The following is a 27606-nucleotide window of genomic DNA, read 5'->3' as shown; positions in this document are numbered from 1 at the left end:
ATATAAAGGTGGCTAATGGCAATCAGCTTTTTATACTCCAAAGACTACATCAGCTACTCCAGTGTTAACTGTAACAGGAGTTTAAATGTTAGTTCTCATCAAGATAGGCATATATATAGACATTGTGAACAAATATGAACATACAATAGACCTTGTGAACTAATAGGCTTAAGTACTTTAAATGTGAATTTCACGGCGTTAATCATGTTAGCCCCTCCTTCCACAGTTTCTAGCTTAATTATTTAAATAAGATAAAAAGAAATGACAAACCATGCCATTGGTACATCTCTAATAGGAAAAGGAAAGCAAATCCATTGTTCTTGATGTGTGAAAGCCTAGAAGAAGTGGAGCTGCTGCTTGGGTATGTTGGGAAAGAAAGCTTTTACAGTAATGTGGACATGCTAAGAATTTTCTTTGTTGAGCAGTGAGTTCCATACACAACCAAATTTAAACACTTTTGAAGGAAAAACACAATAAAAATGTATTACATGAGTTGAAATGATGCTGACAATAGAATTTGCTTTCTTAAGTAGGTAAAATTAAGGTAGTACTAGGAGTTCAAAAAAACAGCTTCCTGTCCATTGACTCTTAACACATTACAGCAGAACCCAGTGCCAGTTGTAAAAAGTAGTGGGAGTATGAAAAGTGTACAGCATTGCTTTACAACATAGGGACTATGATGATAGAGAAGACTAAGCTTTCTTGTAAATGACATCTTGTCAGCTAGCCTCTAACTGATAGAAATGCTGGTGAGTCAAGACTGAAGATTAAAATCACAGCTATTTTAAAACTGAAACAACTGGACTCCACTCAATGCAGTGATTGCAGTGACACATCACAATTAAAGCATATTGTAGGACAAGTAAATTATAAAATCCCACAGAGAATAGAGAGAATTGAGACACTAGCAAGTTCATTTGTTCTAAAGACAGAACACAAACCTGTTCCTGACAATTCTATACCTATTGAGTTAGCCACAATGAAGATATCGAATCATTCTTATTCAGTTAATTGTCCAGAGTATATGTCTTGGAGAAAGGTTTAAAAAAATGTATAGTAGATATTCATTCCATCTGTTTTAACCTCCTGTTTTGACATGGGATGGACTGAGTTTTGATGGCATTTAACTCTTGTTGTTCACTATGAAAAATAGTCTCAAGACAACAGCTAATTTATAGGTGGACAGAAGTTGAATTTCATCCACATATGCCTTAGTAAAAGAAGATTCAAAACCTGAAACTATATATACATTTATATATATATAAAAAGCATCAAATAGCATATGTTTTTATTATGCAGAAAAAGCAAGAATATTGTTTTCTTGAAATCTGCTGCTCTTGGTGGTGCTGCCATATGCTTTCCAAACATTAGTCAAATGGCTGCAAGACTTACCTAGGAACTGGGAAGTCTGACTGTAGCCATCCATTCTCAGGGTAGTGTAAAAAATGAAAGTGTTCTGGATAATTGAACCTTTCCTCTCAGATATTAAACAGGTCCAGACCTAGAGAGTTCGGGACCCAGAAGATGGATTTATTGAAAAGATTTTCTAGAGGAAAAAATATATGAAACATATATGATCAGGATTCTGTTCCTTCCTCCGATTGATTTCACTAGTTGCTGGGCCACAAATATTAGAATTCTGCATTTGTACTCTTCTTTTAAAAGGAAACAATGTTTTCTAAAGAGGGCTCTAGAAACTCTAGTGTAACATTCAGATGAGCAGTGCTAATATCTCAGGGAACGTGCATGTATCTCAGACAATAATAAACAGCTTGTTCATGTGGCAAATCTCTGTTCAGGCAGGTAGAGCACAAAGGTGCTGCCCTGGGTTGCTGGGATGCTTTCCTTTTCATGTAATGTTTATACACCAATAACAAAGACAAATCAGATTTCTCTACTCTGAAGCTGCAAAATGAAGCTGAATAGCAGTATGTGCATGCTACAGAAAGGAACAAAAGAAACATATCTCTTCAAGTGCAAAACACACTCAGCTTTTCTTCATATGTGTGAAGTACACCAGTAAAATGCAAGCTAGCTGTCTATGGTTGGCGAGGCTTAAATTAAAATTCTTCAATTAACTTTTCCCAGAAAAACAAAGCAAATATCAACAACAACAAATTCCCCAGAAATCACTCAGACCTATAAAATTACTAGAAAAATGTTACATGCATCAAGACAAGTGTAGCAACTTGACCTGCATTTTCAAAGGACAAAAAGGTTTTCTTTGAAAAAGAAGAGGGGGAAAAAAAAGCAGTCCAGTGCTTGCTGTTTTGGTGGCAGAAGAGAGTGACAGTTCCACTAACCTGAACCCAATTAATACAGACTACTTAAACACCCCATGTACTCATTTGTGGCTCCTGAATTCTTATAAAACTTTAGACATAGGTTGAACACAGTTGTAAGTCTGGATTTACATTGAAAAGGCTTACAAATCTGATAGGTTTGCTGTAGACAGGACAAGAAGGAAAAATAGAGTAACTTCTGTTATTGTTGTTTCTACTGAAAGTTCACAATAAATTTCAGCTGTCACAAAGCAAGATATCCCACAAAAAGTTACAATTATTCCACTTTAAAAACTAAAAGAAAAATTATAATTTTTTAAAGAGGGGGGGGGAAGAGACAATAGCATTACATATTTGAGCTTAAGGGAAATAAAATGTTTAGAGAACATGGCAAGTAGAAGCTCTACAGCTCTATAGCTATAGAGCTCTATAACTCTATAGCTACAGAATTTGCTACAGAAAGAGAATGCAAAACTTGTCTGGCCTTTTGTCAACAGAAGTTCCTGGAGGAAAGTTGCAATTAAATATCAGTGAAAAGATGTTCTTAGTCTCTTGCCCTTTACCTAAAATATAGTAGCTATGTCAAAATGTCATCAAAAGAGCTAGCCTTTTGTAAGTAAATAAAGATAACTTGAAAAGTAACTCAGGTATATTTTGAATATGTATTAAAAAATATTCCTACGTCTGCAATCCAATTTCACCAAATACCAGCAGTACAGAAAGCAGAGTAACAGCTGGAAATTCAATAGGTTTTGGAGAAAAGGATAGAACACAGCACTGTTGATTGTCTATGATAACAGGAGGACTATATAGACTCAGTAACACCTTTTATATTAGTTCAGTTAATTCTAATCGCCATAACAAGATGGCTACAAAAATTGAGGAATTCTTAATAGTAGAAATCCAGAATGTCAGTAATAAAAAGGAAGCACTTTGTTACCAATTTCATATCCACAAAGTCCTTGGTCTGGCAGAGCAAATGAGCAGCAGATGCTAAAGATATGTCTTGGGCAAAGTGACAAAGAACCAGCATTCAAAAGTATTCTATAATTCAATTCAAACTATGCAATTTACATATTCATTTAAATCTATGTACAGTCATGCCATCCACAAAGACATATTATTCTACTTAAGTATCTTAAAGTGTCTTAAAACCTGTGGTGTTAAAATAGCCTAGCCTGCATGTGTCATTTCAAGATAAACATTTCAAACCAGGAAATCAACAGTCAAGAATATACTAATAGCAGGTGTATTTGTGAAGATAGCCTGGGCCAGGACTACTTCTCTTTAGACATTGTGCATGTGACCCCCTGTTTTAGAGGCTAAGAGAAATTCGTCAGATAAATGTGCTGCCATTTTTCTTTAAGGCCAGAACGTAAATCTTGGCACTATTTGGTAATTAAAGTAAGCATAGCCACAAGCCATAACATTTTATATTCCAAGTGTTTTCACCATTGCAAAAATATCACCATCTATGGGTATGATTGTCAAAAAACTGTACACCTCATTAGAACTAGATTATAGAACAGCTCCTTGTTAGAGAAATTGTGTTGGAAAGTTTTCAGGAGACTCAGATGAGTAGAAAGACATGGCATGTGTCATTTCTTCTTGACATCAACCACCCAGTTATTTCAGAAAGGAAAGAAATCTGTTATGAAGCTTATATGCATATTATAAACAACGGACTTGAATGTGATCTAAGCCAGGGAAGGATTTAATAGTAGTCTCTCTTAAGAGTGATAGTCAAGCAGTTGTACAAGTAGCAAGAGGCTGAGTGTGTGTGTATATATATATATATAAAAATATCTGGGAAAACTCAAAGGCAGTCTTAAAAGTGTTACATGGCTCCTCAGAGAGTTAACAATTCCATCTGTTCTGCCATTAGAAGATCCAAAGGCTTAAATGGTGATAGAAGAGTGTGTCTCATTATACAGCCTGGGAACATACAATAAATCATCTTGTGTATCTTTGACTGTAATGATAAAATGCCATCAATTTGCCATGATTTCCTGAGGCCCAAAAGAACAGTACAGTGGTATTTGTATATCATGGGAAAATATTCTTGTGGGTATGCAAGCAGATTTTCCTCACAACATGAATTTAAAGTTCACTGTTAAAGCAGTTTTCAAGTTTTAATTAGTCTTTTTTGAGACAAATCCATGCATGAACTTCTGCTTGCAAGAAGAACTCGAAGAACTCCTTTTTTGATAATACACATTTCCCATCATACATATTAACATCAAGAGAGTGAAAGAGAAAACAGAACACTAAGAAGCAAGTTCATGTGAGTACCAACTCTGAGACAAAACTACAGATAAAACTAATGCTTGGCCACCGCAGACAAAATTATTATAACAGCAACAACAAATATCTCCTACAGAGGAGCCTTGCCACAAAGAAAAAAAATAAATAAGTAAATATAACTGAGATAACATCATGAAAGCTTTTATAACAACATTTAGGATTATCTGAAATGTCTGATTTGACCAGAACAACTTCTCTTACAATTTCTCAAGACACCTATTCACTAAAGCCACAGAAGTATAGAATCACTCAGAAAACCCTGATTAGATTCTCCCTTCTGTTGAGAAAAGTGAATAGATTTATTCAGGAGTTCTGGAGATGCTACTTATATTTTTATATCTCCAGTATAAAACTTGATTTCTTTATAACTTTTTAAAATAAACTTCAGGCTTTGATCCACTATAGTCCCCAAAACCATTTTAGTGGTGTTATTTCAGTCAGTTCTCTCCCATCCTCTATCTGTATGGTTGATTACTCTTACTTGAGAATGACATCTTTTACTTGTTCCTACCAAATGATGTATTTTTTTCCTGAGAGAAATACTGTCCTGTATTGAAATAATTTTGAACATTTTTTGCATAATATAGTGACAATCTTTTTGACCTCAGTTACTGGCAGTCTTAATACATCCACTCTTTGGTTTAGTGTTCATTCATAAAAAATATTGATAACTACCACACTAGATCTTGGCAGGAACTAGCTTGGTGTGACCTTGTATTCTGAATAGGAACTATTGAAAATTGTTCTTTATATTCAGCTTTGAAACATCTTTGCAAATTATTTCCATAATAAACTTTTAAGATTGCTACATGAGACAAAACAAACAAACAAAAACACTCAAAAAAGTGATGATATATGGCAATGGAATCATATGAAAATAAATATGACTGTTTCACCTCTTGCCTGATATAAAAGAGGAACTAGACTGGTTATATACAAACCACACTGGATGAATCCACATTGGCTGTTATTCACTACTTTATCTTCTACCAATGATCTGTTATCCTTTTTAACTATTTTTACTAGAAAATTAATAAAATCTATTGAATGGTCTGCATTCCTTTGCTTCTTTTTTAAACATAGACACTCTATTGCTTTAGTCAAGCCTTACAGGATTTAGCAGAACTCCATGGATTTTCCAAAATAGCTACTCAGAGTTCTGATACTGTGTCAGCCTCTTCTTCATCTTACATGCATTGTTGTCTCCGAAAAGTAAATAAGCAGTGAGCTCCTGCTAGTCTAATCAAACTTTAGAGAGATGCACAGTATGAATCCAGAGCACTACATTCATCTAGAGAAAATAAAGAGAGAGAGGGGGAGAAAATAAAAGACCTTTTCATCAGAATCAGACATTTAGGTTATAGATTGAAGAATATTTCAAGTGTATAGTTCAGACAAAGTATGCATACTTTCTGCAATTTGTAAGTTACAAGGACACTCAGAGGACTAGTGGCTTCTGCTGTTTTGGCAAAATAGAATATGAGGATCTAGGACAAGGTAACACTAGATAGCTTATTAAATGATTTGAAGAAACTCTTACACTTGCTCAACAAGAAGTAAAGAGAGAAAGAAAGGAATATTTGGCCTAACAACAGAAAAATCTGAAAATTGGAATAGAGTTGCGCAAGATTGAATGCAATTTTTACTGTGGAGTTTCAAGCAAGAAAATTTCCAAAGCGAATTTTTAAAAGTAGATTCATGTGTGTAGACTGAGAGGTACATACACATTTCTATACCATTTTTTAATTATATCACTTACCTTCTGTGGTAGTTTAGGCTGGGAGCCTTCTGCTGCTACCACACAAGATACACCTTTGGTGCCCTGGCTCTCCAGCCCAGTGGGTGGACACTGGAAGCTGCGTATTTCATTCCCATAATGTCCCTAAAATGTCTCTAAAAATCCATCTACAAGGTCTTTCACTTCCTCTTTCTTCCCTCTCTGCCCTCATGGGAAATGCTCCCTGCCTGGTAATGGAGGGGGAGTTATCTTAAGGCCTTTTAGGCCTGGCTAAACTTAATGCCAAGAAGAAAAAGGGAAAGGGCAATCTCAGATCTCAGCTGAGATTAGCCTGACAGTAGAGGGGGGGAAGAAAGAGCCCTGGGGGTTTTGGGTGTAGCCTCAGGTGGGGAGAGGGGAGGCTTTGGAATCTCCTTTTGTCACCGTGCTTGTGCTTCTCTAAAATACTCACTGCTTTTCCATTTAAACTTTCCATCACTCCTGCAATCCGTTTGTTCAAGTCTTACTTTTTTTCTGCCCCAGTGGGAGGCAAGGGAGGCTCTGACTAAAACTGGAACACCTTTACATATCACAAGAAAATATGTTCAAGTTCATGAAAAGGAAAGATTAGAAAAGCTGACGAAGTCCTTAATGTAGAGTCATATTTGTTTAATATTATGAAAAAGCTAAAATCTTGCAAATACCTGAAGTCCTATAATTGTTGTTACTAATGTTATACCATTGTAAAATCTTGAATTCACAAAAATCAGACCTTGTTGTAGGAGGTGTTTTCTATCCATTTAGTGATAGACAATATCCCTTTCAAGCAATCTACAGTCTAATCATGTGAGACAGAACAGGAATGGGAGTGGAAGTCTAAACAGAAATGTAAAGTGACTCTCATTACCTCAGCTATTAGGTTGACCTTAACTTTGGAAATTCAGTCCAAATTTCCTGAATACTCATGCAATGCATTTTCCATTGTACCACACTGAATATTTCCTGAGATGTAAGAATGTGAACTTTCATTCAGAATATATTTAATCAACTTTTAATGTCTATTATTATTTGATATCCAGAGAGGTTCTGTAGCATTAAATTTTATTTGACAATTAGAAATAAATATTGCAATCATCAGAAGAAAATAATTCCTATTAAAAACAAAAACACAACCAAACAGTGCAGCTAAAATATGTTTGTAGTCCAGTTTGTATTATACGTAATTACCATGTTCTTGCTAAAATCCTTCAGGATAATTTAAGTCACTTCCTTAAGAATACAGGTCATTAAGCAAGATAACACATTTTTAAGGGTGCTACATAAGTTGATACACCAACTCAAATCAACAGGAAAAAATGTAGGATAAGAACCAGAACTTTTATATCTTGAAAATTTCCTCACTGCATATCACAAGGAAATTTTAGTACAGCATTCATTAATATTCAAGCTAAGCAAAAACATCATTAGAAATGCATTGAAGGTCTTAGGCTACACCTGGCTGCAAGTGAATGCTTAGGCAACTTATGAGCCTTAAAATGGAATGAGCAAAGGAATGAAAATTGGTTATAATCTGGGTTTGGGTTTCTGATTCCCTATATTAGAGCTGCAAATTAAATGAATGCAATTTCAAATATTTCCAAAATGTCAACATCTCCACAATCCTCTGAGAATTCTGAGGTGAACTGGGCCACAGGAATACTCTCTCCTGAGAAATCATATTTACTTTGAAAAGAGGTATTATGGATGTTACGAATTGTTAAGTGGTCTTATGTTGTACTTTGGAAGGTGACCTGCCAAATAGCATTTGCTTTCTTTTCTATGTGGTATGTTCATTAAGAGCAGGACAGGTAGAAGAAAGTCTGTAACATTAGGACAAGCACGTGTATATCAAGAGAAATAATTTATGTCTATTATTATCTCCTTTAATTTACTTTTTTCTTCTCCTTCCTTGTTGCTTTTACTCTTACCTCCTCATCTCATTCAGAAAATGAGTTCCTCAGGTTCTTTAGAATAAGAGCAGCATGCGGAAGGAAACCTGTTTGCTGTGATACAGCTTTTGAGAGAAGACAAATTGATGTCCTAAAAGAAACTTTTGAAAGATAAACAACTTTGGTAATGTAAAGTCTAGAATGAGTAATAGCATCAGTTCTTGAGTTAGCAAGATTATTTTTTTTTCTTCATTTTTTTCTTCATTTTTCTTCATTCAGAAAAATAGAAAAGTTGGCTGGTTAACAGAACCAAATATGTTGGACATAAATTCCATTAATGCATTTCTTGCCTTGGTATGCTTACTAATGGCCCTTGTTTCACCTTCCCTTCATTATGAACTCACTCTGACCACCCTGTGTGTAAGAATTTCAATAGGGTGAATTAAAGTCTGGCTAATTACCCTAAAGGGAGAAGGCAAGAATACAGGCCCACTCGCTGTACAATTTTCTTCTTCTCAAATTATAGCAATTCACCATTTCTCTCCTGGCCCACATTTACCTTTACCCAAGACTTGCCAATGAAACATTCCCTCTACTCACTTCAGGTACTCCCTCGTCTACATAACATATCCTTTATATCAGCTCCAAATGATGACTAGCTGTCACCACACCTTGTTTCATTTGTCAGTCTTGGTAGAAAATGTCAAGGGTGACACCTAGTTTAATTTCACAGACTGAAATATGAGAGGTTGAAAGGGAAGGGAGTTAGAAGATGACAACACCTCTATAGAAACAATGTATTATGCCAAAAATCACAGTGGGAAAACAGATTGGCAAGCAGCTGAATCATAACTTTAGAAAATCTGAAGCAAGCAAACAAATGAAGAAAGAAACAAAGAAAGCAACAAACAAGAGCAAAATGAACAAAATCCCCAAAACAAAATCAACACCAAATAAACCCCACCAACAAGTATTAAATAATTAATTAAGTTTTTAAAAAAATGACAAAACTTAACTGTACTTCTAACAACGAATGTGACAAAGCATGATAACCCTGTCCAAAATCTATTTCATTCAGGCAATGTTACAAATTGGATGAACAAGTCACTAGGTAGTTCTAGCTTAATGTCCATCTTTCAGTGTTAAAGGACAAAACTGAATTCATTTTGAGCACTTGGAAGCACATATACATAGATATGTCTGTACATAAGTTTATTTGATGTATGTACTTTGAATGTTCCTTCTCTAGATTGTTCCTACTCTCAGTCATATTACTGAACTAAAATTAAAATAAAAGTTAAACAATGGGGTCCCCCAACTGAATTAGCTATGAAGCTGGTCATGAACAATCTTTAATGCATGCAAAATGTCTTACTTCAGGTAAGCTTACTTCAAGTTGAGCTTTAAATAAATGATTAAATATTTTCAATAATATGTAAAAAACACCAAAAATACTAAAAATGCCTTGAACAACTAAAATAGTTACATATTATCAGAAAGACATGAGATGTTGATTTTTATTTAGGTTTATGCAGACAGTTGGAGTCTTTTCCAGTTCCTATTTGATGAAACAATTTATTTACTTTTTATTTATTTATTTATTTGGATCAACTAAGCAACCCCTTTACACAATAAAAGGGATTCTTTTGACACTATAACCACTGGAGAGAGTACCCTGCAACGAAGTATGTCTGATCTCTCTGCAAGCTTTTGTGTCAATCTAAAAGAATTTACTCTTCTAGGAAACCTTCAGAAATTGATAACTTTCTGAAAGGCACTACTTTTTATTGTTTTGCAGGGCAATAAACTTCCTGGGGAAACAAATAAATACATGATTTGGGAAAAACGAGCAAACAAAGAAACAAACAACACTTAGAAATTGTTATCATATAATATCAAAGCTAAAAGTTTGAAAATCCTCAAAACTTAATTTCATAGCTGTTAATTTCACATTGCTTTTAAAATACAATGACTATGGATTTACTCTAAGTTTAATATGTCTAGGAATCAATGTTCTTTTAAAATGTTTGCTTTGTTTTAAGCCTCAGATAACAAATACAATTGTCTCTCTGGCTACAAAGAAGTATCACAACATGTATTTTAGTGCATTATTTTGAGTCAAAGTGTAGAAGAACTGAAAATGAAAAATGCATTTTCAGCCATAAAAAATACAGTATTTTTCTGGATATGTTTTTTTTTTTTTTTTTTTTTTTTTCTGGATTGATTTCTAGAGAAAGTAATTATCCCGTGTTGGAAGTCAGATAACATTTAAAAAGTGACAAATGCTCTTCAGGCCAAGCTTATACAGTTCTTTTTGCTTTGCAACCTTCAGGCTGCCACTTCAGTGTCTCTCTTGTATCTTTGATGGGTGGACACGCAAAATCATAGAATCAGTCAGGGTTGGAAGGGACCACAAGGATCATCTAGTTCCAACCCCCCTGCCATGGGCAGGGACACCCCACACTAGATCAGGCTGGCCAGAGCCTCATCCAGCCTGGTCTTAAACACCTCCAGGGATGGGGCCTCAACCACTTCCCTGGACAACCCATTCCAGGGCTTCACCACTCTTGTGGTGAAGAACTTCCTCCTCATGTCCAGTCTGAATCTCCCCACCTCCAGCTTCATTCCATTCCCCCTAGTCCTATCACTACCTGATATCCTGAGAAGTCCCTCCCCAGCCTTCTTGTAGGCCCCCTTCAGATACTGGAAAGCCACAATAAGGTCACCTCAGAGCCTTCTTTTCTCCAGACTGAACAGCCCCAACTCCTTCAGTCTGTCCTCATAGGAGAGGTGCTCCAGCCCTCTGATCATCCTCGTGGCCCTTCTCTGGACACGTTCCGGCATGTGCCTATCTTTCTTGTAATAGGGGCTCCAGAACTGGATGCAGTACTCCAGGTGGGGTCTCACCAGAGCTGAGTAGAGGGGGAGAATCACCTCCCTTGACCTGCTGGCCACACTTCTCTTGATGCAGCCCAGGATCTGATGTCGTACTCACTATAAATTTTAGGACAGGGAGCAATAATACCATCTGCATTTCAGTTTCTTTGGTAACTATGTATGCATATGTGTGTATATATATATGCACCGTATCTACCTGTCTACCTACATATTTGTATTATTTGTAATGACTGTTCCTAATATAAGGCTTATACCTTGATATCACAGTGTCTGAACACTATTCAGCTCCTTCTTGCTATTGTTACTGTATCTTAAAAATAATTGTGCATATAATTACCCAATTTTACTCTTTTTTCATATATGGTTCTGCTATTAAAAATTGCAATAAAAAGACTGAACTGAAAAAGAAAAAGAAACCAATTTAAATTACACTTCTAAATTAGATATCTAATACTGATAAATACACTTCCTTTCAACTATAACACTCGACAAAAGAAACAGTAAAAATGCAAATATTATTTCTTTTTATAATGAGATTTCATTGCACACTAGTTCTTTGCCTAACCCTGGAATTGCCATAGGCATTGCAGTTGTTTACTTACTCTCTTTCCTTCCTTCTTGCTGTTGTGTCCTTTATTAAGCAATACTAATTAGGCAATACTTTTAAATACTTAGTGTTAAAATGTTTAAGTTACCTTATTAGATTTGAAGAGAAGTAGATATTTGTTTCATGATTTATGACTTTTTTCAATGCTAATGTCCAGAGTTTTGAAAGCACTTCACATCAGTACATTGTACACTGCTGCTATCTTTCCTTCTTCATTAGACAATATTAGTTTAATTTATGCATTAGGTGAACAAGAACAATAAAAGTCTCTGAAGACAGGAAAGACATACTTATGTTAGGAAGCAATTCAGAGTGAATCAGGGATGTACTCTGGTCCCTTGGACCCTAGTTATTTCAAAGCTGTCTTAATGATTGGCCATAATTTCTTACTCTCCAGTGTCCATTAAGGGACAGCAGATATTAATCACCCTTGTGGAGAGGAATTTCTCATTTAGTTGCTTCTGACAAATACCTGCTTCTTATGTATTCTTTGCTACATATACCAAAACAGAGAAAGTAGAGGTAGTTGAGGTATTTAAAAATTGTGTATTGTTCCAAAGCAAATCTCTAATAGAGGTGTGGAGACTGCTGGAAGTCCTGTCAAAGTCAGGGTAGAACTGAAAAACACCTGCCTAAGGCTCAGACAGAAGGCAGTGATTCCCAGTTTGGGATTGCTGAATAGTAAGAAAGAAATTAGGAATGGGATATGGTGTCAGGTTAAGATCACCACAGATCAACCAGTGATGTGAACTACTAAAACAAAGGAAAAGATTTGAAGTTAACAGTAAGCACCTCTCCCTAACTCACATTCAAGCTGCTTCTTAAAGAAAAAAAAAAAAAGTAAAAAAAATCCCCAACTTCTGGAGTAAAATGTCCAGCTGATAGTTCATATAATCATAGAATGGTTTGGGTTGGAAGGGACCCCCCAGCCATGGGTAGGGACACCCACTAGACCGGTTTGCTCAAGGCCTGTTTCAGCCTGCATTTGAACACTTCCAGGGTTGGAGCCTCCACAGCTTCTCTTGGAAACCTGTTCCAGTGCCTCACCACCCTCACAGTGAAGAATTTCTTCCTTATGTCTAATATAAATCTAGTTTCTTCCAGTTTGAAGCCTTTACCCATCACAGACAGGCTTGATCAATGGGCTAATCAAGAAGCACAAGTGCCAGGTCCTGCACTTCAGTCACAGAAGCCCCATGCAACACTACAGGCTTGGAGAAGCATGGCTTGAAAGTAGCTTGGCAGAGAGGGATCTGGGGGTACTGGTTGACAGTCAAATGAAAATGAGCCAACAGTGTGCTTAGGTAGCCAAGAAGATGAACGGCATCCTGGCCAGTATCAGGAATAGTGTGGCCAGCAGGACCAGGGAAATTACCTTACCCCTGTACTCAGCACTGGTGAGATCTCACTACAAATACTGTGCTCAGTTTTGGGTCCCTCACTACAGAAGGACATTGAGGTGCTGGACTGAGCCCAGAGAAGGGCAACAAAGCAGGTGAAGGGTCTTGAACACAGGTCCTATGAGGAGCAGCTGAGAGAGCTGGTATTGTTCAGCCTGGAGAAGAAGAGGCTGAGGGTAGACCTCACTGTTCTCTACAACTATCTGAAAGGAGGCTGTAGAGAGGCCTCCTCTCCCAGGTAATAAGTGATAGAATGAGAAGAAATGACCTCAAATTGCACCAGAGGAGGTTCACACTAGATACTAGGAAAAATTACTTCACCAAAAGTGTCATTAGGTACTGCAATAGGCAGCCCAATAAAATGATGGAATCACCATCTTTGGAGGCATTTGAATGACATTTGGATAAGTAGATTAGGGACATGATCTGTCAGTTGTGTACAGGGAGATGTTAACTTATGATTTGACTCAGGGATGTTAATGTCTTTTCCAAAGAAGTGATTCTATGATTCTATGATCCTATCACTACAAGCCTTTGTAAAGAATCCTCTCTCCATCTATTCAGTAGGCCACCATGAAATACTGGAAGGCTGCTACAATGTCTTCCTGAACCCTTCTCTCCTCCAAGCTGAACAGCCCAAATCCTCTAAACCTGTCTTCATAGGACAGGTGCTCCATGGTCCCCTCTGGACCCTCACTAACAGTTGTGGATAGATCTCATCTGGTCCAATAGCTTGTGCACCCTCAGATCCTTTAGTTGGTCTCAAAACTGATCTTGATTTTTCCAGTTCCTGCATTTGCCTTCTGTAACTATGGCACTGTGGTTAGAGCCATTGTTGATGAAGGCTGAGGCAAAGTCATTGAGTGCCTCAGCCTTCTCCTTATCCCAAGTGACCAGCTCCCCTATTTCCTTCTGGAGAGGGCTGATATCTTCCCTAGTCTTTCTTTTATCACGTACCTACAGAAGCTTTTCATATTGTCCTTGATATCCCTGTCCAGATCTAATACTGTCTGGGCTTTCTCAGCGATCTCTGGCTACTTGAACAACTTCTCTGCATTTCTCCCAGGATATCTGTCCTTACTTCCACTCTCTGTAGGCATGTTTCTTGTGTTGAAGAGTTTTCAGGGTGTCTTTTTCGTTTATGCAGGCCACCTGGCATTTTTTCCTGCCTTATATTTTTTTTTGGGGGGGGGACACAGCACTTCTGAGCCTGGGTGATGTAACTCATGAATGTTAACCAGATTGTTTGGGCCCCACTTCCCTCCAGGGCCTTATCCTATGGTACTCATCATCTACTGTTGCTTTTCTTCCTAATCTGTTTTCACTATCCTGTCCTAGAGTTGAACTTCTTTAAATAAGATCTTTGTCTGTCCTTCTGGAAAGCAAAGCACTTAACACATATGGTGTGCTGCCATAAAGAAAATAACAAAATAGATGACATTCTGGATCTAAAGTGAGATAAGGATGTTGCCATTCATTCCACAGCCTGATTTATCACTGCAGTCATTGTATTACACAGTACCATCAATGGGTTTTCATACACAGAGGTGGCTGGGTAGTTTCAGAAAGGAATTTCATTAGTAATTGAATCAAGATTGGTTTGCTGTATTGCATAAGGTCAGATGATTGATTACTATATGGACATCAGCTGAGTAGGGGAAACACTTTCAAAACTTCCAAACTTTTTCTCTGTAAATAACTCCTTTGCAGTGCTCCAATTATGGAAGTTTCTGTCACCTACTTAGTAAGCAGAAGCAGTATAATGGTATTTAGATGATCCAGCTGTACCATAAATGCCAGTTAGAGGAAGCAATCAATTCACAGTTACTCCAGTGTCTGAAAATAATTCATCCAACTTTCTGATGCATATAAGGAAGTGGAAAGCAACAAATGCTTGACAAAGGCAAAAGGAGATGTAGCTCAACAAAATGGGGAGGAAGAATTCAGCCAGCTCTTCGCTTATTACTTGGTATCTAATTTGTTTTTCAAAGAAGTAATGTTTATTTAACACAGTAGCATTTTACTACATGTGATGCTAATAGAGGTTAAATAAAAGATACAAGGGCAGCAAAATCCCTCACTTACTTTTCACACAAGGACAAAACTGCTGTGTGAGAGAAATACAGATTAATTTCTCAATCCTCACAGCACTTTTTAACACCACTGGATATGGGTTGCCTCTTAAGTATTTGAAGATTTTACTAGGGCTGACTGATTTAGATTTGGATAGGTTTAAATCATACTTGTCATTGTGCTATTAATTTTTAACCACAGCCTTTTTTTTTCCCTAGACCTCTTAATATGCTAGGCAGTCCCAGAAAGCATAAAACTTTGACCCATGCTCTCCAAGATTTGCATACAGTACTTTCTGTAGATGCTATATGCTGCAATCAAAATTCTAACTATCTCCTCAGCAGCATACAGATACAGGAATCCACAAACCCAGATAAAAGGGCCTTCAAACTAGCCATAGGATTATCAGACATATGTTATGTTAACTGGTGTTTTCCTGTTCAATTCATATGAAACATAAATAACTTCACATGACTACTAAACTGCAGACAACACTTTTTCTCTGGAGGTGCAGTGTGATGGAATATATTTTTTTCCCCTTACAACTCACCAATTATTTCCACATCTTTTCTGAACCTTGAGATCTCTTTGGGAGCCATGTTAGAGAAATCCAGTAAGGCTAAGATCACTCTTGCCTCAGCACAATGCAAAACTTGGTTTGAAACCTTTCTGACATACCTTTTGAGAATGAATGTAACTCTAACTTTTCAGAATTTCAAAATAGATCACTACCCAACCCCAACCTGTTTGGAGTTTACAAGCTGAGAAAAGTTTGATGAAATAACAAAAGTATTTTGTTACCATTGGTCTGATATTGATTTTATTTTTTAAAAAAGCTTGATAAAATATACTTGTAGACTTCAAAACTGGCAGACTTCCACTTGAAAACTCCTGCATTTACATGATCTTGCTCAGAAAAAAATGAACTTTTAGTCCCTGTAGTTATGACTCATGCTAACAAAGCAGTGATATGAAGTCTGTTGAAGATACCTGATCTGAGCTCTGCAAAAGGCTGCTCAGTTTAAGAGCTCAGCACTAACTTCCCTATTGGAAGGTGAATTCTTTATTACGTAGGGGGACTGCTGTACATGTGTGTTGAGTCAAACCTCGTGGACACCAGATGCCCACCAAACCTTTCTACCATCCCCTCAGTTGGACAGCAAGATAAAAATACAATGAAAGGTTTATGGGCTGAGATAAGAATAACAAATTATTCACTAATTACTTTAAGAAACAAAAAAGGCTTGACTTGGGGAAATTAATTCATTGTTCCAGTGCAGGGTATTACCTATGGTCTTACTCAGTCTTCCACAAACTTCTCCAATGTGGGTCCTTTCTGCAGGCTGCAGCTCTTCATCAACTGCTCCAGCATGAGTCCTTCCCATAAGATCACAAATATTTCCAGCAAACCTGCTCTGCTGTGGGTTCCTCTCTCCCATAGGGCCACAGGCACTACCAGGAGCTGGCTGCAGTGCAATCTTCCCACAGCCACAGCCTTCTTCAGAAGTATATATCCACTCTGGCATGGGGTCAGCCACGAGCTGCAGATACATATCTGTTCCAGCATGGATGTCCAAAAGCTGTCTGCCTCACTATAGCCTTCAGTTCTGCAGAGGAATCTCCACTACAGTGACTGAAGCACCTCCTCTTTCTTCACTGACCTTGATGTCTTCATACTTGTTTCTCTTGCTTACTCTTGTTCCTCTCTGGCTACAAATACCATTGCATAGAGACCTTTTTCTACTTAATATTTTATCACAGATGTGCTACAAACATCACTAAATGGTCTCAACTAGTGGCTGGCCTGTCTTGAAGTCAGCTGGCTTTGGCTGCAGGGGGAAGCTTCTGGTATCTTCACACAGAAGCCGTTCCTGGAGCCCACTCACTACCAAAACCTTGCAAATGAAGCTGTCAAACAGTCCTACAGCTGCATTGGTCAGACTTACAGTGAAGTTAATGATAGTGAAACACAGTTTTAAAGCTGGACATACTGTAGTAAGTACTCAGTTGAGACATGTAAGGGCAATCTGCAGTCTCAAGCAAGCCCTTTGCCATACATTTTCATAGTCACTTGGGAAACTATTACAGAAAAAGCAGGCAAAAAACTTTCCTGCAGGGAAATCTCATTTCACCTGTAGAACTAAGCATTTATCTTGGGATTTCTGATAAGGATTTGGACTCTGTGTTAGCCTTTCTGCTACCACAGCTCTCAGTTTTTCTTTTCTTTCCAAAATTTATTTCTCTGACAAAGAAATACAATCAGAGAATCAGAAAGCTGTGAAGAACTCAAGTCAATAACTTTTTTCAGACAATGTCAATAATGCCCTAACTACCTAGACATGCTTATTTAAATTTCTCTTTTAAAAAAAATCTCACAACACAGATTCTGTATAATTCTCACGCAGTCTGACCCAATGTTTGGTCATATATTTGTACATTAAACAGATTTCTTTCCCCTCTTTGAACCTTGGAAAACAAGCAGTTATTTTCCTCTTCATAAAAATGAAAATATTTCATTGAGGAAATGCCAATTCATTAATGTTCTCCTTACAGACTAATCAAACAACACTGGATTAAAAAAGTTTTATTTTCCTTATCTTATGTAATTTCTTTTCCATTTACTATCATTACCTCCTTCACTCTTTCTCTTTTTCATTGATATTTATTATTTTCAGTATCTTTGTCCAAATTAAGATTGAATCCTCCTCCATAGTTAATATCTCAATTAAAATATATGTTTAAAAAATAAAAAGAACATCCAGTTGTCTTCAATGGTTTTCTAAGCACTAAGCACATCCAAATATCTATTTAAATTAAGTGTCTATCTAATTATAATTAGAATCATAGAATCATAGAATCAACAAGATTGGAAAAGACCTCAGAGATCATCCAGTCCAACCTATCACCCAACACCTCATGACTAAATAAACCATAGCTTCAAGTGCCACATCCAATCCTTTTTTGAACACCTCGAGGGACAGTGACTCCACCACCTCCCTGGGCAGCACATTCCAAGGGCCAATCACTCTTTCTGTGGAGAACTTTTTCCTCACCTTCAGTCTAAACTTTCCCTGGTGCAGACTGTGTCCTCTTGTTCTGGTGCTGGTTGCCTGGGAGAAGAGACCAACCCCCTCCTGTCTACAACCATCCTTCAGGTAGTTGTAGAGGACAATAAGGTCTCCCCTGAGCCTCTTCTTCTCCAGGCTAAGCAACCCCAGCACCCTCAACCTCTCCTCACAGGGCTTGTGCTCGAGACCTCTCACCAGCCTCGTTGCCCTTCTCTGGACATGTTCAATTAGTACAAGTTATTAATTACACCTTTAAAACTCACTCTTGATTCCTTAGTATCACAATTAAAGGTTTCACTTTAGTAGTTTTATATACATAATTTAACATTTTACCACCCAAATTTGTATTGTTCACCGCCAAAGGTTTTATCTTTACAAAAATCTCAGTGAATCTTTGATTTTGTAGCCACAAAGCTGCCTTTTGTTAAAATTAGAGAATCATGCTTTCATTTCTTTCATTGTTTAGCTTGGTTTGGTTTTCTCTGAGTTTTGTTTTGGCTTGGTTGTTTTTGTTTGTTTGTGGGTTTGTTTTGTTTTGTTTTTTGTTTTTATTGTTGGTCTCTTCTCCCAGGCAAGCAGTACCAGAACAAGAGGACACAGTCTCAGCCTGCGCCAGGGGAGGTTCAGGCTGGATGTTAGAAAAAAGTTCTATACAGAAAGAGTGATTGCCCATTGGAATGGGCTGCCTGGGGAGGTGGTGGAGTCGCCATCACTGGAGGTTTTTAGGAGAAGACTTGACGAGGTGCTTGGTGCCGTGGGTTAGTTGTTTGGGCGGTGTTGGATTGGTTGATGGGTTGGACGCGATGATCTTGAAGGTCTCTTCCAACCTGGTTTATTCTATGTATTCTATGTATTCTATGTATTCTCTTTGGTGCAAGAAATGTCTCTTACTATGTTTATAAAGTGCATTGCAGAATGAAGCATTAATCCCACTTGGGGATTCTCTTCTTGTAATGTTGCCAAGGAAAATATTCCAGGTCTAGAATCTCAAATACAAATATTTCTCGTTCTAGTCTCACCAATAGTCATTCCATGAAAGAAAAAAAAAAACAAAAAAAAAGAAAAAAAGAGTAAAAATCCAGCAAAAAAGTAAAAGGAATTTGTTAACGCATTCAATTTTATATCTTGTTGGTCAAAACCCCGAAGATTTAATCTGATAGAAGACATCCTTTGGGGAAATAGCAAATGCATATGAAATATGACTTGAAAGCTCTTCTGTAAAAGGCTAGAGAGGACACAAAGCTCTTCAAGTGTGTGGGGGGAGCACTTTCTGTGCCATTAGTGCTTGATTAGATAGTGTAACAGATAATGTAAGAGAAAATTAGACTCTGACAAGGAGCAATTGAACCTTGAGTTTTGACAGTCATCTGTTGGACACCTTATCACTTTTATTCCATAGGGCCTCTTAGATGACACATGAGGACTTTGTTTCAGTGGATAATTATCATAAGTGCATAGTGAAATGTTGTGCATTTTTCCAAAGATGGATTGGTAATCCCCAAGCACTGCCATAGTGAAGTCTTTTTGAGAGCCTGATTTTGTATACTGTACAGTACAGCAACTGTTGTCTGTATTTGCTGGGCTCTGCAAAAACACAAAGGTCATAAAATAAAGATTTTGAAAAGCAGAATAGCTTGCAAGTCTTGACCTGCTTGATTCATAGTAGCATAGTATCAGTCAGGGTTGGAAGAGACCACAAGGATCATCTAGTTCCAACCCCCCTGCCATGGGCAGGGACACCCCACACTAGATCAGGCTGGCCAGAGCCTCATCCAGCCTGGTCTTAAACACCTCCAGGGACGGGGCCTCAACCACCTCCCTGGACAACCCTTTGCAGGGCTTCACCACTCTTGTGGTGAAGAGCTTCCTCCTCATGTCCAGTCTGAATCTCCCCACCTCCAGCTTCATTCCATTGGAAGACAATTTTAAACTTTCTAGCATAGCTATTGCGTTAGACTTGTAAAGAAGGTGCAGCTTTATCTAGCAGCATCTATCTAAAACAGTTTGCCATGAAAGGTTTGCATTTCACTTTTATTATCACTTGGGAAATTTAAATGTCATTAATACCACTGTACACTGTATTAGATTGAAATTCTAGGGAAATTTCCATTTCACTTGAGGAATTTAAGGCTGAATTTAATCTCTCTTTACACATACTTGTTGCTTTTCTCTGTCATCATTGAAACAAAGGATAAATGTATAAAAAGTGATGCAATAGTTGAATTGTTTCTTAATTACAGAAGTTCCAAGGACAAACATTATCAGACTGTTGTGATTTTCACTGGTAAGGGTAAAATATTTACAAATACAAATGTAAATTATCCACCCACTTCATTTATTATTATAAACAGTATTGTCTTAATATTTTTTTTCAGAATTGTGTTTCAGTTGTTGGGGTTTTGGGGTTGTTTGGTTTTTGGTTTTGGTTTGTTTTTTTTACTGAAGGGTGAGTGTTGGGAGGATGGAGCCAGGCTCTTCTCAGTGATGCCCAATTGTAGGACAAAAGGCAACAGGTACAAGCTTGAGCACAGGAGGTCCCACATAAACATGAGGAAAACACTTTTCACTGTGAGGATGACAGACCACTGGAACAGGCTGCCCAGAGAGTTTGTGAAGCCTCCTTCTCTGGTGATATTCAAAACCCACCTGGATGTGCCCCTGTGTAATCTACTCTAGGTGATCCTGCTCTGGCAGTGGGGTTGGACTGGATGATCAGTCAAGGTCACTTCCAACTCCTAACATTCTGTGATTCTGTGAAAATCTTGGACGCGAGTTGCTGATGTTATAATTTGCTCTGCAATGGAATCCACAAATACAATTTTTTTTAGTTTGACAAGTTTCAGGAAGGGCCTACAGAGTTCTGGTACGTAACATTTCATGTGTTGATGAACTGAAGCAGTCCTGACCAGAAATGAATCAGTTTACAAAAGTCATATTAGTGATCTGTGTAGAATACAGGTAACTCTTTATATATATTTAATTTTTATTTTGCATTCTGCCCAACATAGGTATTTAGTAAGAAAATTGGTAAATTTATACAACAAAAAATGAATTGCAACATAATTTTGCAAGGTCAGAGTAACCGGGAAACTATTAAAGGTGAATTCATTGTTATTCATTTCACTTCAAAGTTAAATGTCAGTTCCTATGACCCAGTAAATGGAGTGTAATTACTGAAAGTATGTAAATGATATAACTGTGAAAAATCTGACTCCTGTAGATGTTCTTCAGAAAGGGTTTCTTTCATACATCTGGGTGATTAAAAGATTGAACTCCTGGACAGCAAGATCGGTCAAATTACTTCCCCATCTCCTGACAGCAAAAATACACTTTGAGGGGCCTTATTAAGCAATCTATCTCTATTGAGCTCATTAAGTTCTGGACAGCTAATAAGAATATAATAGAATCTTGGATGTCCTTTATAACATAATCTGACAAGTTGAAGCTCCACTCCAACTTCATTTGGATGGGCAAACAATGAACCATATGCTAGTTTCAAATTCAGCTTAGCTTCCTTCTTGTTTTAGTGGGACTCATGCATTTGTAAAGATAGTTTAAAAAAATCAGAGTTTAGCTACATTCTAACCTTTCTTTTTTCCTTGTGAATGCTGTCACAATTCATCTCACTTCTTACTCTACAAAAGGCAGTGTAGCCATTTCTTTAAAAATGCTTGTAAACAACTATGCAAAAAAAATACTTCCAATTTAGTGAGTAACAATAAGATGATTATGGCCCACACAGAGCATATTGCTTAACTATATATTCATGATCAACATGGGCAGCCCCATCTAGTTGGAGGAGTCCCTGCTCACTGCAAAGGGAATGGACAAGATGACCTTTGAGGGTCCCTTCTAACCAAATGAAATCTGTGAATCTGAAAACATCTACTGGCACCTGACATGCTGACGTACTATGTATTTCTGTGCTTTCAGTCCTATGTTCCATTTACAAAGCTCCACCATTACAGGTTAAATACAGATTTAATCTGCTCTTCTGCCCATATATTTCCCTTTATTTATTTATTTTTAATATATGATGCTTTGTTTTCTTGTTTCTTTCTTTTTCCTATTGGATCAGGGATCTGTCCTGCTGTGTTTATTGCTTATTTTACTACCAACCTATTTGGTAATAATGATGTCATGAATCCAGCTTGTAAGTCCGCCTAAGTGACTAGCATAGTGGGTTTTTTTAAGGACAACAGCAAAATAGTCATAGGCATTCAAGGGAGAGAAATAATGTTAGCACTCTTCCACCTGTAACTCCTTAGATCAATTTATCATATGCTAATTCACAGCAGCAAAGCTTCTTAGTCTTCAAGACAAGTCTGAAGAACACTCAAAGTCTCACCTCCAAAGTGAGAGATAATTTCCCATATCTGGTAGAAAAACCCTCCTTCTTCTCCTGGAGAGAAAGCTCTCTCCTTGCTCTGAGTGTCCACTGTTCTTTGTATCCAAACTTTACAGACTACATTAAGATTCTACTTCCCCTCCCTCTTTCCTGGAAGTTAGTACAGACTTTGAGGTGTAGGAAATTTTTGAGCCACTGATACTGGAAATTGAATATTCTCAGAGCTCATTCTCCTCCCATCCAAACACTCATATGAGAGTGTAGTACTACAATGAGCTCAAGGACAACACTGACAAAGAAAGCGCTGCAAGGAGGGCTTCAGCCCTTGTGTCACTGCAAGCTTTTCACTACTAATTCAGCCACTCTGCTCACCAGATACCCTGTATTGCTCATTAATTCTGAATGTACCTTTCTGAGCTAAGTTTTCGCATGGGCAATAAAGCCTTAGGGTACCTAAAGACATGAAAGTCTAGATTAGGCTATGTAGTGTTTGGAAAGAAACTATTTATAAAAGCAATTCAAATAATCTAGTGGTTCAGAGGGAGAAAACTGTCATCAGTTGTCATCCAAGCCTCTGGTAATGTCAAGAGCTGGTATAACAATGAAGTGAAAGATTCTATCAATAGTAAAAAGTATTTACAGCTGGAATTATGTAAATTCTTTTGACTATAATAAGGTGAGACTGGTATTCTGCCTTGGACTATATTCATGAGTCATTGGGACTGAGTACAGATGGAAGAAGTAAGTTTTATTATCATCACTGCTCTGTTTGTCTCCCAGGTTTCTGGGATCTTCCACAATACTACACTGACATTATCAGGCAGGTCATGAAATGCATCCTGACTAGAAAAGGACAGAGAAAGGGAACAGGGTGCTACAACACCTCATTATGTGTGCTAAACATTGAATGTCAGCTGTAACATAAGACTCCCCCTTTTCCACAGTTTTCCATCAGCCAAGTGTTTCTACTCACCTACCCCTCCAGCTAATGCATTTTGTTTTCTTAGAATTAATTGTATTTTTTTCCAGTGCTGCTAACCAGTGACTAAAGTAGAAGGATGTACCTGTTTATATGGCCTAGCAACTCAACAAGTGTGTCACATCTTGATGTGCATCATCTGATTCTCCCACAGAAGCGTCAGCCTGAGACAGGACTTGACTTTTATATCTTTATTGTTCTTTTCTTTCCTTGTTTATGTTCATTTATTTTTCTTTATCTAAGATCAGACTTCCACTGCGAAATCTCAAGTTGCCCAAACTCTCTTTATTTTCTCCCTTCAAAGCAAAAAGAAAACAATAACAAAAAGGCAACAAATGTGACCTTTGAGTCCTTTTAAGCACGAGTGTTTATTCCAGAGGTAACCTGGGTTGTTTGTTTTCAGGCTTGAACAGCCAAATTAATCTCTCCTGTATTAGAACATCTATACCGCAAGATCATACTCAAATACCCTCACTATTGTTGCCTATTCTTGGTCAGTCCTTTGGTATTCTGGAGATATACTCTGTGTCTCAATTGCACATTGAGGATGCTTTGCAGTTGAATTTATATTTTATTGTGGAGCCAGTTGAGATACACCCCCAGGACCCTTGTCCTATCTTGACTTCTGCAGCAAACCTTGATACATGACTAGAGCACATGGGTGGAGTTCCATTTTTTTGTAGATCAGATTATATAGAAGTCTCATATGAAGAAGATTGATGTTAGTGTGTGGGTGCAGCTCGGACATGAGCATGTGCACCTGCTAACATGAGCTGCCTGAAGTCCATTAATAGAGATGTCATCTACCATCCTTTCCCACTTTATCATGAAACACCCTACCCATCCTGTTTGGAGATATTAGGCCTATGTGCTGTGGTTGTAGTGGGTTGTCAGCTCTAGAGACAGCAGAACCCAGTCTAGCTAGTTATCCCAGACAGTTTCATCAAGACGCTCATGTGAGAAAGGTTTGTGTGTAAACAGGATGAAATTGGTAGCTAATTCAACAAGAGCTATGTAACAGTGGGAATGTAATGTTTAGCTATGTCTCACAAGGACTTCTGAGCAAAAGAGAAGATAAATAGGAAATGATAAAGGAAGAATTATTTTGAAATTTCTTCTCCTTTCAGATTTGTTTCTTTCCTTTTGTAAACCAATGACAGATAACAGTAGAATACATAGAATACATAGAATAAACCAGGTTGGAAGAGACCTTCAAGATCATCAAGTCCAACCCATCAACCAGTCCAACCCACCTAAACAACTAAACCATGCAACCAAGCACCCCATCAAGTCTTCTCCTGAAAACCTCCAATGACAGTGACTCCACCACCTCCCCAGGCAGCCCATTCCAATGGGCAATCACTCTCTCTGTATAGAACTTTTACCTAACACCCAGCCTAAACCTCCCCTGGTGCAGCCTGAGACTGTGTCCTCTTGTTCTGGTACTGGCTGCCTGTAATTTGAGCTGAAACCCTAGACCACTACTATCTAAGTTTATGGCAGTAAGACTTTTGTTAATATACTAGATTTCAGAATCCTTACAGAACCACTCATCTGTACTTGTGCCAAATAGCCATTAAAAAACCTCTGGTTCCAAGCCACAAACATGTTAAATTCAATTTAAAAGATGAGACTATTACTATGCAATTCTTGACCAACTTAACAAACAAGCTCTTAACAAACAACTCATCAAGAGCAGAAAGAAAGCCTTCTTATTTGAAAACAAACAAACAAAACCTCAGCTGCAAATAGAGTAAAAGACTGAGATACACTACACAGCTATTGTTATTTTGGGGGCTTTTTTGGTGGTCTGCTTTCTGATACCTCTGTAACAAATTTACCAAGAAATGACACTCCACAGCTGACCATTCATGAGGACAATCACTGATCTAAACCAGATTAGGGTTTTGTTTCATTTTGTTTTGATGGGATTTTTTTTTTCAGTCTATTATATACCCATTCCATATAGTCCCTCAGACAGTGAAAAATGTAGCACACTCCTATCTCTTGATTATGTCTCTGGGCTAAATACAATATGGATTTCTTCTAATTTTGGTTGGGGATTTGGTGTGCTTTTATTTCTGAATATTTATTTTGCTCTTATTAGAGAAAATTAGAATAGAATAGAATAGAATAGAATAGAATAGAATAGAATAGAATAGAATAGAATAGAATAGACCAGGTTGGAAGAGACCTTTGAGATCACTGTGTCCAGCCTATCACCCAACACTATCTAATCAACTAAACCATGCAACCAAGCACCCTATCAAGTCTCCTCCTAAACACCTTCAATGATGGTGACTCCACCACCTCCCCAGGCAGCCCATTCCAATGGGCAATCACTCTCTCTGTGTAGAATTTATTCCTTATTGTCTTTTTCTCCAAACAGCTGCTCTTTCAAAAGCATCAGATGAATCCCACAATTCCACCTGTCTGTGTACACATATACTAATACAGATATATAATTTTTTACACAATTCCTACCCCTTCTAACAGAGTGTGCTGTACCCAGTGAGATCTGACTGAACATCACAAGCAACTTCATATCATTTTACATTATGTACTATAATGGTTCTGCTTCCTGGAGTACAAACTGCAAAACCAACCATCCAAACAAGCAGCTGGTGGGAAAAAAAAACCACCACAAAATCTCAGAGACAGAACTTGACAGAAGCAAAACAAGGTGGTTTTATGACTTTGTCACTACCGAAACTTAAGGGCACGGTTTTCTGAGAAATCAGAATGTCCCTTTTCTTCTACTTGAAATGGAGCAATTCTATGAATCATGCGATGGTTTGTATTACATGAAATAATCTCCCATGGTCTTCTGGGAATGTCAGTGAGCTCTAACCAGTACTGGGATTTTTTACTGAAATTTGCATTTCTGAGTGAACAGCCCCTTACATCTGCTGTACCAATAGCCCTGGACAGTTACTTGATCCTCAGTGCTGTGGCTACATAGCCTAGCTAGCTGAATTCCTTTCACTCATAGTTCAGGGGAAAAAAATAATTTAAAAGTCTCTTGCCCTTTCTTTCCTTACGTTCCTCCAGAGGATAACAACCTTCAAAACCTGTTATCTTACAATAAGGAAGAAAATAAATATCTGCTTTTGAAACAGGGACTGCTATATCTTATGTAAATTTTAGGAACACATGCAGATTTCAAGGTTTATGCAGTGTGTGTGTGTATATATACATATGTGCCAGATCCACCAGATCCATATTTTAAAGGTCATCACTGTGCAAACAACAAAAAATAATGCACCAGAATTTTAAAAGTGTTTCAGCTCATCACCGTGATGTTATTGGCACACATTACGCAGAACTATAGGCTGTGACCTCTGATTTATACCCTGAATTTCTACTGCAGCATAATAACAAGTTTAATTTTATTTGCTTTTAAATAAAATAAAGATATAAAATTATTCCAGAGAAAACATGCAGTCTGGCTGAAAATGTGGTGTTGTTATAGAGATCTGTATCAAGTGAATTAAAGACATGTGCATTATAAAATTAAGTTAGTGTTATCAAAGAAAGTACTTGATTTAGGTAGCAGCTACCTATAGATATTTTTTTTTGTCAATTCCAAATTAAATGTCTGTTTCTTGTAAATTATGCTTCAAGCCACATCATAATTTTGATACATACAGCTACTCCTCACTGCCCCTGGTAATCATACAGGAGTCTCTTTTTGAGAATCTCGAAGTCTAATAATCTTATCATTTATTTATGTCTATTTGCATTTCAATTCCACACATTTTTGAGGAATTAAGTTTGAGACAATAACTCATACCTCTAGGTATCTTCATAAAAAAACTAAATTCCACACTTTAGGTCTATTGTAACCTCATAATCTGCTGTCAAAAGCTGTTCAACAGTTCACATGATTCAGAAATAATACATTACAAGATCAAAAGGTGAACATTATGTTAGAACCCTCTCCCAAATGAAACTTCTTTCCGTACAAAATTCAAACTTTAAATGTGTCTTCATTTCTAAAAG

The sequence above is a fragment of the Dryobates pubescens genome, chromosome 3, assembly GCF_014839835.1.
Source record: "Dryobates pubescens isolate bDryPub1 chromosome 3, bDryPub1.pri, whole genome shotgun sequence".
Lineage (NCBI taxonomy): Eukaryota > Metazoa > Chordata > Aves > Piciformes > Picidae > Dryobates > Dryobates pubescens.
Note: the sequence above shows the minus strand (reverse complement) of the source record.